The following is a 5,669-nucleotide window of genomic DNA, read 5'->3' on the forward strand; positions in this document are numbered from 1 at the left end:
GGGGACAGTGTCATATCCAGCTACAAGGGAAGCTCACACTGGCTGTCGTCAGAACGAAAGAGGGGACAGTGTCATATCCAGCTACAAGGGAAGCTGTGTAGCTATGTGCCCAGCTAAACTTAAGGGATTCTGTTACTTAAGGAAGAAGGTTAGAATAGGTACTAAGAAGCAAACAGCAGCCTGTGATACTGACTTTGCATGGGCTGACACCATTATGCTTCCCAGCCTCATCTACCTCAACCATGAAGATGTCATGTTTGAGTTAAAGTGGGCTACATTTTACCCCCCTACAGCATTCAGGTCTCATGAGATCTCTGCTCTTTAACTATGCTTTCACTGCTTCTGTTCCTGGGACATCTTTGCTCCTCTCCGTGCATTTCAGAATCTGAGCTTTCCTTCAAAGTCCATCTCACCTACCTTCGCTTATAAGGGATTTTTCTCTGATCTCTTTCAACCCCCTTCATCTGTCCTTTTCCAATGGCATTCAGAATGTTGTCTGCTTTATATCTTTCCACAGCTTCTCTAGAGGACACTAATCCTACATTTAAATCTGAGTTCTGTTATAAATAACTTCAGCAAAGTACTTAAATGCCTCAGTACCTTAGTTTCCTTACTAGTAAAATGATAATAATATTTGCTTGGCAGAACTAATATAAGATTAAATGAGATTATGTATGTAATATTCCCAGAATTATGCCTGGTATTTTTCTGCCTCTCCCTACTCTCAAGTAATAGATCTCTGAGGTTAGCTTCCCTTTTTCTTCCTTTTCTTTTATTTATTTACTTATTTTTTTAGAGATAGAGTCTCACTCTGTTACCCAGGGTGGGATGCAATGGTGTGACACAGCTCATGGTGGCACTGAACTCTTGTACTCAAGTGAATCTTCCTCCCTCAGCCTCCTGAGTATCTGGCACTATGGGCCCATGCCACCATGCCATGCTATTTTTTTTTTCACTTTTGACTGGGGCTGGGCTTGAGCCCGCCACCCCTGAAATATGGGGCTGGTGCCCTGCCTCACTTAAAAAAAATTTTGTAGAGACAGGGTCTTGTTATATTACCCAGGCTGGCCTCAAAGTCCTGGCCTCAAGTGATCCTCCCACATAGGCCTCCCAAAATGCTGAGATTATAGGTGTAAGCCACCATGGCCAGCCTTTTCTTCCGTTTCCACCCCCCTCCTTTTTTTTTTTGGCCAGGGCTGGGTTTGAACCTGCCACCTCCAGCATATGGGGCCGGTGCCCTTCTCCTTTGAGCCACAGGTACTGCCCCTCTTCCTCCTTTTTTAAAAGTATTAACACAGTACCTGATAGGCCTCAGAAAATATTTCTTGAAGTTAGTAATTCATTCAACACATTTTCTGAGCAACTACTATTATGCCAGGTATTTCTTTGGGGATATAGTATTTAGTAAACGAGTCAGAAGAATGAGCTTTCAAAAATACTCTAGAGAGGAGAAAACAGACAGTGAGTGACTAAAGATAAATGAACAAGTTGACTATAGAAATTTTAAGTATCACAAAGGGAATGAAATAGTAGCAAGGGTCTGAGAATGGATATGTAAGTGAATGGGTAGATGAGTAAGTGGGTAGGCAAGTTATTGCTAAAACTTGGGTGAGCCTGTCTAGGTTCTTCTAAGCTGCTGCCCAGGGACTGTAGACAGTTCTGTCCTCTTCCTTCCCAGGCCGGCTCAGCAGAGCTGACAAGGAACTCATCATTGTGGTGACCAGCCTGGCTGACAGGCGCCCATACAATGTGGTTGTCCATAGTGCCTGATATAGGGTCTATTCAAAGGACCCAGTGCTCTTGGACCAGGTTAGTGCCAACCTTCCCTGTTCCAATTTCAGGGTTTCTGTATACCTAAGAAAAGGGCAAAGCCCATGTCACTGTATCGTATAGGGAACACAAACCTCCAGCTCTTCCTGCTGACTGCTTGAGGTCCCTTCCAGGTCCCAGCCCACATACTTCTGCATGTACATGATATTTGGGAATAGGGGTTGGCTGAGCCCTAGCTTTGTGTACTAGATATTTGGCATATGTTCTCCCAAATGTATACAACTGCTCCTCTAAGGTAAGCCTTATATAGCCATTTTGTACTTGGGAGTTCAGAGATTTAACTGAATATGTGGCATTCAACTAGATTGTGGCAGAGTCTGTTTTTAGAACTTGTACTTTTATTAATTGTAGGTATTATTGTTTAGCAGCCCTCAAACCCGCCAGCCCTGTTGTATGTGGCTGGCACCGTAACCACTGAGCTATAGGCGCCAAGCCGCAAGAGCTTGCAGTTTTTAAGCTACATTATATTGTCTCCATTTCCCAGGGGTAATTTGGTCCATCCACAAATTATTGCTAATGGGCCTAAGCCATTTTGTTAGGTTTTCTTTTATTTTTTGCTACTAGCCCCAGGTTTTGGCCTGTCTGCTTCTCATTCTGGAACTGCCTCCATCTGCTTTTTCTCACTAAAGGCTGATTGTGAAATGGGGTCTCAATCCCTTAGTCAGCAACTTACCCTCCCCTTTGCTTCATCCAACGTCAAGCCCTTTGGGTGTCACAGCTTATACCAGTGATTTCAAGAGAAATGAATGAACTGAGGGTAAAGACATAACAAATGTGCATTTTTTGTCAAACTTACAGAGTCCTGAAGTACAGAGAAATCCTGATCCTTGGGGCCAGGGGAAAGAAGCATCTGTTCTCTGCATTTACTCTTAAGTTTGAGGTTCTTCAGTCTTCCTACTCGCTAATCTTCCCTCCTCACCAGACCTGAGTAGACCTTACAAACTGTCCCCTGAGGATCTCTGCTGTGAACTTGAAGGTAATTTCAAGATCATCCCCTTTGCCCTGCTGAGAGCTTCCTGCCTAGTCGCTGGACCTTTGCTCATCCAAGATGGCTCCCAGGCAACGCCTCCCTTGTGGTCAGAGGATGTGCTGTTACACCTTGGTTTGCTGAACTATTCTTCTATTTTTAAGTTTTTAGTGGTTTCTAGTATTTTGCTTCCTCAGGAAAGGTAGTAATTATTATTTTTTTATTTTTTTATTTTTTTTATTTTTATTGAATGGTAACAATGTACATTAATGCACTTCTGGTGTACAGTGTGGGGTTTTCACATGCAATCCGAAATACTTCCATCAAACTGGTCAACACAGCCTTCATGACATTTTCTCAGTTATTGTTTTAAAACATTCACATTCTACTCTTAGAAAGATTGACTTGTACCCCTGTAAGAAAGACCTCAGAAGTGATCCCTCCAAACCCCCTCCCTCCACCCATTCCCCCCCCCATATTCTTAGGCTATTTGGTTATAGCTTCCATATAAAAGGTATAAATTAGTTTCATAATAGGGGTGTGTACATTGGATACTTTTTCCTCCATTCTTATGCTACTTTGCTCAGAAGAACATTCTCCAGCTCCATCCATGTGAACATGAAGGACGTAAAGTCTCCATCCTTCTTAATGGCTGCATAGTATTCCATGGTGTACATATACCACAGTTTGTTGATCCATTCATGGATCGATGGGCACTTGGGCTTCTTCCATGACCTGGCAATTATGAATTGGGCTGCAATAAACATTCTGATACAAATGCCTTTGTTGTAATGCGATTTTTGGTTGTCTGGGAATATACCTAATAAAGGAATTGCAGGGTCAAATGGCAGGTCTATTTTTAGTTTTCTAAGTGTTCTCCAGATGTCTTTCCAAAAGGAACGTTACATTAATGCACTTCTGCATTCCCACCAGCAGTGTAGGAGTGTTCCCTTTTCTCCACATCCACGCCAGCATCTCTGGTTTTGGGATTTTGTGATATGGGCTAATCTCACTGGAGTTAGATGATATCTCAAAGTAGTTTTGATTTGCATTTCTCTGATGATTAAGGATGGTGAGCATTTTTTCATATATCTGTAGGCCGTACGCCGATCTTCTTTAGAGAAATTTCTCTTCAAGTCCCTTGCCCACCCTGAGATGGGATCACTCGTCTTCTTCTTGCTAATACATTTAAGTTCTCTATGGATTCTGGTTATTAAACCTTTGTCGGAGACATAACCTGCGAAAATCTTCTCCCATTCTGATGGCTGTCTGCTTGCCTTACTTACTGTGTTCTTGGCTGTGCAGAAGCTCTTTAGTTTGATCAGGTCCCAATAGTGTATTTTTGATGTTGCTTCAATTGCCCGGGGTGTCGTCCTCATAAAATGTTCGCCCAGGCCGATTTCTTCAAGTGTTTTCCCTACACTTTCTTATAGTATTTTTATGGTTTCACGTCTTAAGTTTAAGTCTTTAATCCAGTGAGAGTGAAAGGTAGTAATTATTAACATAGACTTTGGAATCCAGTACACTTGGATTTGTATCCTAGCTCTGCCATACTCTAGCTGTGTGACTTGGGAAAGTCACTTTATCTTTCTGAGTTTCAGTTTCTTTGCCCATAAAATGATTATGACAATAGAAATACTACTGCCTAGGCTTTTTAGAAGAATTAAATGAGATATTTAATACAAAGCATTGAATACATTCTTACCACATAGTATAAGTAATTGCTAATTTTAGCTATTAATTTTGTAAATACCGTGTCTGTCTGTGATTAAATTGGGGGCAAAGGGATAGTTCTTTGAGCTCTAATTTTCTTACGAAAAGGTTGAGCTGTTGGGTCCTTGTGTACTAAGAGTCTCTTGAGTCTTGGTTCTGAGATTTTTGATACCATGGGTGTTTGGAAGAGAAAAAGGTTTTTGTAGCCAGAATGACCAAAGAAAAGACTCAATGATAGAGGGGGTAGTGAGCCAGACTTCCAGTTTTCATTCCGTTGGACTTGACCAAGTTAATTCTCTTTCTAGAAAGTTTATTTTTATCCTGAACCCCAAAAATACATCAATGTACAAAGTTATGATTTAATAAAAAACAATGAAAAAAATAAATAGAAAGTTTATTTTGGCCTGACTCTGCCCCTTTATTGTAACCTTGGGTTTTTTCATTAATGCCAATTTCATTAGTCCTTGTGTTTCATTGGCTGGATTATGATAGAGATTCTGCTTCTGACTTTGTTTTTTATTACAGGTTTGTGTGAATTGGAGAAAATCTTACCTCCAATGCTGGAATTTGCACTTGCTGTTTCTAGAGCTGATGATATAACAGATGACCATTTCAAAAAGCTTGAGGTACATGGCTTCAATCAAGAAGATGCCTGGGATATAACTACCATCTCAGCTTTTTATGCCATGTGCAGCTGCCTTGCTCAGTTTGTCAATCTCATACCCAACAAAGAATTCTATGTGATGGGCAGAACCAGTGATGTTAAAGATGTCAAGAGTGAACTCACTGCTCCCAAAATATAAAGGCCTGACAGAAAAGGCCAGTGTTCTATCATTTCAGTCATACTGCATTACAGAACATCAGTTTAAAAATATAATTTTTTTAAAAACAACTGGTCAGTGGATAGAAAAGAAAGTAAATAAATTTGATCCCTGTATGCTTGATGAGATAGATCCTAAGTGTTATGGGTATCCAGGGACATGTGATACTTGAGCCTGGGGGACATATTACAGGAAACCTTTGGCAAATTACTTTTTTCATGATCTAAAAGCACTATCAGGGGCAAAGAAGTTCAGGGGATGCTTTAAATATTTCTTATGAACTGGTATGTGCATACCTCACTGAATTTTAGCAATTGAAGTTGAATTTTTTTTTTTTT

The sequence above is a fragment of the Otolemur garnettii genome, unplaced genomic scaffold, assembly GCF_000181295.1.
Source record: "Otolemur garnettii isolate 467f Iridium unplaced genomic scaffold, OtoGar3 scaffold00014, whole genome shotgun sequence".
Classification (NCBI taxonomy): domain Eukaryota; kingdom Metazoa; phylum Chordata; class Mammalia; order Primates; family Galagidae; genus Otolemur; species Otolemur garnettii.